The sequence below is a fragment of the Simochromis diagramma genome, unplaced genomic scaffold, assembly GCF_900408965.1.
Source record: "Simochromis diagramma unplaced genomic scaffold, fSimDia1.1 OVJJ01000361.1, whole genome shotgun sequence".
Lineage (NCBI taxonomy): Eukaryota > Metazoa > Chordata > Actinopteri > Cichliformes > Cichlidae > Simochromis > Simochromis diagramma.
Window position 1 is genome coordinate 2,404,070 of NW_024386860.1, and position 11,032 is coordinate 2,415,101.

The 11,032-nt window shown below is 39.9% G+C and overlaps 1 non-coding gene across 1 annotated transcript; it reads right to left on the reverse strand.

Moving 5' to 3' along the window:
- Positions 1 to 1,508: 1,508 nt before the first annotated feature.
- trnar-acg lies at positions 1,509 to 1,581 on the reverse strand. Its single transcript has one exon. It is a non-coding gene; the product is annotated as a tRNA-Arg (tRNA).
- Between the last annotated feature and the right edge of the window lie 9,451 nt (positions 1,582 to 11,032).

Consider the following 11,032-nt stretch of genomic DNA (forward strand, 5'->3'; position numbering starts at 1 on the left):
TGAATTAGCCTGGAGTTACAGAAATATCTCTTTTATCAATCTTGGAGAGAGAAATATGTCCCTCCTCCCCCCTTTTCTCCCTCAATCTGTTTGCAGCGCCTCTGAATTTCTCCCTTCTTTTCCTGTCTCATGAAAGCATTTCTGCTTAATTCATTTCACTGAGCAACAGGAAAAAAGGACAATGTGACAGTGATTGTGAGGATTCACATCATGTCACATTTCTTAATCCACTGAACATTATGGATTGCTCCTAATACTGCAGTATCAAAATATGCTTACTCAGAACATATTATATCAGGAGGTAAAGACCCTAAATGGCAGATACCTTCCCTCCTTTCAGACAGTTTGTTATCTGTACCTGACAATTTATTAACGGGGGTATAGCTTCCCACTGAGGCTGGGGTTTGAAGGAGACTTTGACTGAAGTTAAAACCCAAGCACTGCAAGCAATATACTGAAATGTGTCATTTGTAGCTGCTAATCTGAGGCCTGTACGATGCACTGCAGGTGGCAGATTTGAAGGGCCACCAGCTGCTGTATTTTAACACAACACCAGGTACCACCACAGAAAACTTTAAATAGACAGACTTTTGTAACCATTTTTGCATACTGATTTGACTGTTTTGACGTCAGTCATAAAATGTCTCGCAAACTACACATGTGATTTGTCCTTTTTCCAGTGTTCAAGGACATTTCCCTGCTTTTACTTAAGTTAAAACCGGGCCTCCTTGCTAGAATAGGTTGCAGCCTTTCTTGTGACGTGTGACTCATTGGGGATAGATGCAACCAGCTGTGGCCGGTATCATCCTTTGGAGAAAGTCATTTTTGAAATCATATTTTTCAAACACTAAGCTTTTTTCCTTGAGGACAGCACAGACTGGGGACAAAGCAGCCGTGCTAGCTTAGTTTGCAGCCATCAGTTAGCATGTGACCTAGCTCAAAGAGCTGTCCGTAGTGTGTAATATAGTTATAGTTTGCCAAATAAAAAGCTACTACATTGCTTTACAGACACAACAGATGTACTTACTTTATAAAAAAAAATGACAGGACACCTGCATGGATCCTTGTAATCACAGTCTGATGACAAAATTCACAGCAGTGGACCTGTCATACTTACAGACACATAAACTGTAACAGTCTTGTAAAAGTACATTTGAGATTAGAATAAGTGTTCGTACATGACACCAAAAGTTTTCTGTTTTTACAGGTTAACATTTACACAACAGTGGCTACATGTTTATGCTGACACAGCCTACATGGGACTGATTGTCATACAGCGCTTTAAACAACATGCCACAGTCAGCCATTCACACCACCACTTTCTTCTATGCTTTTAAGTACTTTCCAACTAACATTTACACAACTTGGTGTTAATATCTTGCCCAAGGATATTTGGCATGCAGACTGGGGGAGGCAGGGGTGGAACCACTACCTTCTGGTAGTGATCAGTAGATGACCTGCTCGACCTCCTGAGCTTCAGCCAACCAAAAAAAAAAAAACAACTGCTTCGAGCCAGCCAGGAGTCGAACCTAGAATCTTCTGATCCGTAGTCAGACGCATTATCCATTGCGCCACTGGCCCTGTGCCTCACATAGAAACAAACATTTGTCCAGCCAACCATTGCAGAATTATTTTTGTTTAGACAGCTATGATTTGTCATTTGGGGGAATACTTACTTAAATACCCCTGTGAATTTATAAGTTGGCTCACTTCACTTCCGAGAAATGAGCAGTCCAGTCTAGTACAGGTCTGTCTCACGTTTGCCACTGGACAATAGATAATACAGAGAGGGCTTGGGGAAAAGTGCTGAAACCAAAGATGAAACCAAAAACAAGCTCTTTTGCATCAACTCAACCTGACATGTTTAAAGGAATTGAAATGCTGATTATGACCCAAAGATCACCATCTCAGCACAGAGGTGGAAACATTATGCTTTGGGTTGCTCAATCCTGGAGGAAGCTTAACCTTCAAGTTTCCAAGCGGCAATGAAGAAACCTAAAAAATTTAAAGAGAGCATGTAATTCACTCAATGACATGCAGATCAGTTTATAACTTTTCTGTTCTTTTTCCCCCCTGAATCTCTCTCCATTAAGAAGCTACTATTAAAAAGTTCATTTCTTTGAAAGTGAGCAAACTTATTAATCCAGCAGTGGATCAAACTATTATTTACCCCATTGTACATTCCCTCCTGTCATAGGTAAAGAGAGGGTTGGCATTATTGACCAATGCTTAGCTTCCTGTTCCTTGAGTGGCTGCATAACATCTTAGAGCCAGTTGTTGTATTTTAATAAAATATGAACAATTACTCTAACTGGTATTTACTAGTCAGGGCAGCAATGTTTAATAATCGATTCAACTTACTGTGCAAGCCCCAAAGGTTTCCTAATTAAGTGGTTGCCATTCATTTGCTGCTGTAGGTGCATATTTATTTTATTCATTTAATTATTCAAATGTGTAATTTTGAGGAGTATCAAAAAATGGTTTGTGCTCCAGGACTGCGAATAATAACAGTTTGTGGTGCACCGCAAGGAAATAAACGACTGTAGTAACAAACATTTAAAATAGGAACATATATCACTGTATCTGAAGAAGTGGTAGCAACCAGCAGGCAGACTATTGGTTGAGCAAGTGTCCATGCTATGGTGCTACTGTTAGGCTACTGAATTGGCCAAAGTTCATCCTAACCCCACACTTTGGATTTCCTGCCTCATATATGTATATGATATAAGCTATGTAGTTTTCCTATAACCATAGTAACCAGCCATTAAAACCACGACTGTCCATGATTTTAGCTACTGTGGAGTTTTTATTTATTTTACCACATAACATCTATTACTTTGACTCTGATGTATTTTCTGTTCACTCTTTATGTGAAGGATCTTTAAAAACTTACAGCCTTTCACCACACTGTCGTACTCCAACCAGTCATTAACAGTTAATTAGCATGCACAACATGAGCACTAATCAAGATTTCATTATGTAGGTATATTACCAAAGGTATTTCTCAACTCCAACCTATTTACACATATGCTGTTTACACCAATACAATATGTGCTTCTAATTTAAAAAAGGCTTAACAGACACTCTCTTAATGGTAATGTATGAGATCACCCTGACACAGAGAACATGGATGTCTTGAAGGAAGTTTAAGTACGGATTTTAGTACCAATGCAACCATTTAATAACAATTTGCTCAAATAGGACTTTTCTCATCTATTTTGAAAACCATTAGCCCTGGGTTTTAATGCTGTGCATGTAAAACCAAAAACCTGAGGACAGAAGACTAGTCTCATTCAACCTCACTGTTAAATTAGAATTGGGGGCCTCGTTGAAGACCCTTGTTAAAACAACCACCAACAACCTTGAATACTGGTAGTGTATGGAGAAGTCAAACAAAGGTGAGTATTTACATCAGTAAGTGGCTCTGGTGCCAAGAAAACAGCAGAAATGAAGTAAATTGTTGCTTTCTGTACACAAGTCAATTTCAGCACGGCGCCAACAACCTTGACAAGTTGGTATATTTATATCGTAAGTCAAAGGCAGTGTTTACAATGTGACTCTAAGCCAAGGGGACTTTGGAGTAAAGTGTTGCCATCCGTTTATATGTAAGTCAAATTAAGCCAAGTTAGTTTGACTGATATGGATATTACTGGGCTGGATATTACCATAGAAGCAGGTTTTTCCATATTCATGCTGATTATTTTGGTCTCTTCACACAAAGCAAGATAAAATACTGCCTGCTGAACAGTTAGGAACCAATCATCAGCTTTGATGTGAAGCCTGGCAGACAGCGAGGGTGAGAGCAGCGAGAGAGGAGGAAGCACAGCGAGTTTAGGCAATAAAGAGTCGAGAGGAAAAAAGTGGTACACAGATGAAGGGAAATAGAAAGTCACAGAAACATGTGTGCATACTTGAGAGGGCTCCAGTCACAGAGTAAGACAGAGCATCCGTTTTGGTCAAGATGAGATGGTTGAATGTGTGTGGACAGCATCCAGGAAGTATCTGGAGTGAATTGGAAGAGCTTTCCATCCTTTGAGAGCGTCTCTTTTAATCATGGCCGTTGGGGCTGTGGGAACCGTCACCACCACAGAGAGGACACTGTTAATTAGACAGCATGTTACTGCACATCCCTGTAGAGTCAACACCCTACATGGCAAGATTATACTCGGTTTCTGTCTCACACACACAAACAAATCTAACAGCGGTGCTTGCGGTCTCCGACCTCTTTGTAGATGCATAAACATGCAAATGTACAAATTGGACAGAGCTGGTTTCGTGCACGCACACAAAGAGGGGGTTGGCTCATTTTCTCAACTGGTTTCAATGCAACAAATTTTTCCTGTTCAAGAATTTTTGGGGGTATTTTCTATTGCCACATTGCATAATATTTCATTTTGGCAAAACAAACCAGCATTTGAGACAACAGCTACGTGACCTTATTGTAATGTCTTTTCTTGCTGTTGAAAACACACCAGCCTCTACTACACCTGCTCACACAAATGTCTAATTAGTCAGTCACATAACAGCAGCTCACTGCACCAAGTCAAGAAATGTGCTAAAGATCAAGCCAATTGTTAGAATGGGAAAGAAAAGCAATTTACGTGACTTTGAGTGTGACATGGTTGATGGCTCCAGATAAGCGAGTCTATTTCAGAAACTGCTGATCTCCTGGGAGTTTGCAAGACAACCATCTCTAGGGTTTACAGGGAATGGAAATATTACACTAATGGCAGAGGTCAGAGGAGAATGACCAGACTGCTTTGAGCTGACAGGAAGGAAGCTGACAGTAACTAAAATAACCACTTGTTACAACCGAGGTATGAAGAATCGGATCTCTGAATGCAAAAAACGTGGAACATTGTCCCAGATCATCAGCAGAAGACCACTCCTACAGTGAGATCCCTGCACTCAAATTTCCTCCGAAGTCACCAGATCTCAATCCAATAGAGCACCTTTGACACATAGTGGTATTATTTTAAAAATCAAATCAAATTCCTAAATGCTTCTACTTGATTGGAAGCTATAGGGAATAAACTCATATTCAGCCTTATCTAGCTAGTATTTCACTTTATTACATTGGTAATAAAGTGAAATACTGAGGTTGGAACTCTACTCATACTATTTCTGCTTTGACTTTGTATTGACATCTGGAAACTCTTAAGGGTCATACAAAGTCTTTACCCAAGGAAGTTGAAATTTCTTTCTACTGTTACTGTGTTATTGTTTTTTGGATTATTATATATTGCTTAATTTGAGCAATCACAAAGTTGCAGGGTCTCAGCTCCCTGTCAGAGCACATACCCGCAGACATACATTTCTTGAAGTCCTTTGCTCACGTGTTATATGTTATACTCAATGGAGTAGCAACAATAGACAATAGTAACAGCTGTCAGTGACTGCTCCATTCAGCATCTCTCTCTGTCCACTCTGCAGTGTAGCTTTTTGCCATCTGTGTGTGAATTATGAGGCACTTTGAATTAAAAAAAGAAAATTCTAAGAAGAAATGATCTGTAAACAACAGGTGTCAAAAATTATGATCGTAGAAATGAAAAACATCTTTGCAGTTTGTTGAAGCTGACAAACATTATGACCTCTCCGTGGTGTTAACTGCAAAATGTGATTTATGTAAGGTGTTCATTTTCTTAAACACACAAAAAAACACATAAACGTCTGATTTTTCTTCCCCTCCTTGTTTCGTCTCTATTTCAGCAAGTTGATCTTTTCCATACTCTGCATCTGTTTTTCTCTCTCGCCTCCATCTTCTCGTGAGGTACACACATACTCCTCCTCTCTCAGCTGCTGTGATGAAGCCATCACTGTCTGTCTGCATCCTAAATCAGCTGTCTGAACACTGCTTAGCTAAGGCTCAGTGAATTACATTCATCTACTGCAGTAATTCACATCGTTACTTTTGTCTTTCTATCTCACCATCTTTCCATGTGTATGTGTGTGTGTGTTCTCTTCCATTACTTTGCCTCGAAACGTCTTTTGCAGCAGAACAGTTTATTTATAGGGCCAATTAAATCTGGAGGAGACTCAGTGGGCTTTGGTGGAAAACATCTAAAAAAGCAGAATAGTTTTACATGTCTTAATCTTGGAGGTCTGCAAGAGATATAAACTGCTTGTCATGTCGGGTAGATAGGTTGTATTTTTGATCTTGGAGAAATAAGAAAAAGAGAGAAAGAAAAATTGAAGAAGGCAAAGACAACCTGAGATGGTGATGGAGTGAATCTTTTCTTAATTTTGCAAAAGTCTGGAGTCCCTGGAGAGCAGACAGAAGGTAAATGACATCTGCTGGAAAGAAAAAAATGAGAGGAGGAGAGGGGTGAGATTATCCAGCGAAAAATAGAGAGAGACAGAAGAGAGGGCTTAAAGAAATACTAAGTACACAGCTCGACTGCTCTTACACAGCCAAAATCTCCTTTTATCTTAATGTGGCTTAAATCTTTGCAGCAGAGGACATGATGTCAGTTCAGGTTAGACGTTCAAGAAGCATCTTTTCTATCCTATGAATCTGAGAAGACTGACACCTGTTTGCCAAGCATACAGTACTAACGCACAAATCAAGATGATGAGCATCACAGGCAATAAAAGGAAGCTCAGGCTTTTCAGAGAATTATCACTGACTGCGCCTTTATGAACCTGAAACAGCTGTTCATGCTGTGCATTACCATAAAGGCCACATCAGCAAAAACAAGCTTTTCTCCTCTTAGATTAACCAACCACTCAAGTAACAAAGTATTGGACAAGAAAAACTGCAAAAAGTGCTTAAAACATTTTTAGTGAAAGGTAATAAATGTTCTCATTCAGCATCGTCTAAAAAAATCAAAATAACAACAGAAGATCCAGAAATGCCAACACTTCAGCCAGGTTTAATTTATGGTGCAGATTTTTGTGATGTGGTCAGTCAGGGTGCTTTTGTTATACCTGCAACCATGGCACCATGTACTGCTACACCTTTAAATCTTATAAGTCTATGTTAGCCAGGTGAAGCGCATCGTCATCACGATCCTTGTCATTAATAATTGAGAGGTTCTTCCAACAAATGCTCACACGTACGTCTCTGTTTTCAGAATGAAGGGCAATGATGGAAGCCTACTAAAAACATTATAGTAATTGCTTACTTTAGAGTAAACCACATAATAGTAGCTTTTTACGAATGTATTATGAAAAAGTTTTTCAATATTAATTCTATGGACAGATCTATATGATTATCTTTGGGGTGCTTAAGTCCACACAAGAAGTGGAACAAGTGAAATAATCCCTCACAAGGTAAAAGTGTGCTGGTCTAGACTTTTCTCAACTTCATGTGATTGAAGTTCTAGTAACAGTACAAGTTACTTGACATGGTAATTAATACATTAGAGGATTGCCTGGGCAACCTGACCAACCATCAGTGACAAAACGATGCGTTAGGACAGCCCTTCAGGTAGGCCTGATTTAGTTAACGTCTTTCTTTCAAAATTCTTTGCAAAATGTTTTAAATTGTAATTCTTTGTGTTGTCTACCAACCCAACTTGCTGCCACCATGTCCCTGACACATTAACTGCTAGTCTGTCAATGTGTACGTTTCATAAATAGTAAAGAAGTATCATGTTTTTTGGAGCCAATTATGAAATACCACCGATGGACAGCAAACTGTGGCGCAGTGCTACACATGCTACTGCTACACAGCATCATTTACTTATCTGCTGTTGTGAAGTTTTACAAAGTTTAGAGTATTTTGATTACATTGTCTTCGTAATTTCCTAGAATCTGTTTACAAAGACATTTATTACAAAGACACTTATCTCTAGTTTTATTTATGGTTTCTTAATTGTAATTTGCTAAAGTTAAGATGTGCATCCTATTGTTTGCAGAGTTCACACTTTACCAAAAGAAATAACAGCAACTTGTCTTATTAGACATTTTGTCCTGTTTTGCAGAATAATACAGATTTTTCCATTAGAACCCCTTTTTCTTTTAAAAAGGTGCGGTAGTCATCCTTAAACAGTTTAGCTTTTCTTGTATTGTCTTGATGCAGGTTTTTCTTGTAGTCTTTAGCCAGGGAATATTATTGTTGGAATAAATGTCCAATTTCTACTTCTATTCCCACCGTGCACAACCTGGAATAGTCTTTCAGGTTGTGCTTGCACAGCCTGAAATTCTGCTCTAAAATGTAGGAGTCATGCCCAATACTGCTAAATGCCATCAGTACATCAGTGTTGTTTAGGGACAGAGCTGAAGAGAAACTATTGCCCTCAAAGCCAACAGCAGCTCCAGAGCCAGACCCTGACAACATGACTGATGCTAGCTGGCAGCTGGCTACACACTCCTACTGTTAGAGAGACATGAAGATAGAGAGAGACAGCAGGAAGAGATGAATGATTTGGGTCAGTGTCAGAACAGGATTGATTTGGATCAGAACCAAAACCACTGATGGCTTATTGAGACAGAGAGATTGATGGAGCGACAGAGAAAGAATGAGTAATGGATTTTAGATACAGAATGTCAAGCTGCCAGTTGGCTTCTATTGGGTGAAGGAGGTCATTGGAGGGGGAGAGGGAATGTATAGCATGATACACATACACATCCTTCCTCCATCCTTGGATGCTAGTCATATTTAGACCTGATGCTATTTAAGCACCACAATATACTGCATAATTAATTCGCTTTTATTACTTGCCATGATTAGGATATTGCATTGTGTGCACAATAGAGAATGGCAGAAAGGTTTTGCGAGATGGTATGTAAGAACATATTATCAAGTGCACTCCAACTGCTGGTTCTACACATACATGGTAGGTGTCTCATCCCACTGGTCCACAGGGTATCCCTGCTATTGTTTGACTATTGTCTATTCTGCATTGTTCTCTGTAGTGGCCAAATGCCCAGGGCCACTGAACACAACACTGGACACAATGGACAGACACAGAGAGGAGCTGGGTCTTGGCAAAAAGGAGCTGCCCACAGTCTCACAAACACACACACATAAACACATGGTATGCAAATGCACATGTGCGCCTGCAAGTACTGTGCATGAGCACGCTTTCATGGGCACAAACACACACATACATACACACTCACAGATGCTCCAAGGCACAAAGCTGGCATAACAATGGCAAGGCAGAGAGGGCCAGACTCATATACAAGCCCCTATAGGGTTTGAGGGAATACACACACACACACACACACATCCCAGAGGCAGAGGGGGACAGTGCAGTCAGAGGATCACTATATAAAAGACAGACACAAGAGAGAGAATGACAAAAAAAAATGATTTTGATGTGGGAAAAAAGAGGAAGAATGATACCAGCTCCATTGAGAGCAAGCAGCGATGTCTGATGGGACAGTATTCTTCCAATATGTTGACTACTGTTGCTCAGAAAGTGTCAGGACAGAAAACACTGGTGTCAAGTGAATTAAGTCATGAAAGAAAGGAAAGTTGTACCCTCGTGGGACATGTCTGAGTGTCCTGTCTGATAGGAAGCTGTAAAAGAAGGCAAGCTGTACAAAAAACATTTCTTAGTGCTACCAGTTTTTGACACTGGAGGTGTGCCTGAATGCCCGCCTCCATTTTTTGCAGGAGAATCAACAGTGGCACCCACAGTTGTGTCCATTCAGGTGCTGTAAGAGCTTATTGCATATATCAAAGTCAAATTACATTTTAAAGATAAACAACTGCCCTCCCTCGCATAGATGAGCTAGACATGAATAACTGTGAAAGGCAGGTGAATGAGTAATACTGGCCAACAGCCTCAGCAGGTGATCTCACTATGTAAAATAACTTTTGTCACGACAGCTGGCGTATACAAACATGTCTGACACTGGTTGGTCTGTCGGTCTGGCATCATTCAAGGTGGCACCAACCCCCTTTTTAAAAACATTATTATAACAGGGAGAAAATGTAAAGAGACATGTATGCTACAGTGACAACTGGTGAGATCTTGTCTGTCCTTTGAGGCTTAAAAATGTGCAGAGATCAGCGTGTAGAGCTCTGTGACTGTGTCCCTACACATGTCTGATGAGTGGAAATACAAGAGATATCGCTTAATAAACCTCTTTTTTTGCGTTCTTAAAGAATACCATACGTCTCTGCTCACGTCCAAAATGAGTAATGAATAATTAAAGTAAATGCAAGGCTGAACTGAACAGTGTGACTGATGTGTAATTGCATGGCATCTGTAACACAAAGTGTGCGACTTGCGCTTGTTTTTGTGCGACAGAGGAAGTACTCACATGTGTAGTCAGGTGTGCACTCATCAAGGAAACTGGCAGTGCTAAGATAGATGCTCACACAAGGGAAACACAGAGAGATGCATTAAAGATGTGTTGTGGATATGCAACAAATGTGAAACACCAATTTTCACCAGGCTGGATCGCTGTTCCCCATCATCAATCATCAGAAAGGACACCGGGAAATTTATTAGCCGAGATACAGACTGAGGCATTAAAGTAAGAGTCTGAACAGAAAGCAAAGCTTTTGGCTTCATTTTATCATGTAGTTGTAACCGTATGATTTATTTCCTAAAACAAGGTGCCATTGAGGGTTTTACTTTATATTCTGTCATATGCTGTATACACTGTTTGTCGAATTATGATGTCAGGGAAACCCTGAGAGGCAAAAAGCTGAGACAACAGACAACTCTAAGTGCCAGGCCCAGATTTATTTTTTTTACCTTGGCTCTGTATGATATCTGATGATGCGAGAGTTGACATCATTTCTTATATATACCAAACATGGTTATGTCATAAGGTCCACCCACCTGCTGGTCCTTGTGTTTATTTGGGGCAGTCAGTCTAAAGGATGTTGGCTTAATGGGAGTCACAAGGACCTAAAACAGCTTTTTTCCAGTGTTACAAAGTACAAAGTAACCAAGTACTGTTATCACATTTTTTGTTGTTACAGTTATGTTATTATTTGTTTTACAAAGGTATCTCCACAAGGTCAGATAGAAAAAGTAGAGAAGAACCCAGTGAAGCTGAGTGTATGCTGACCCCAGCATAACAGCCAGACCCTGATCTTTTTCAACAAGCAGTGATGAGCAGTCAG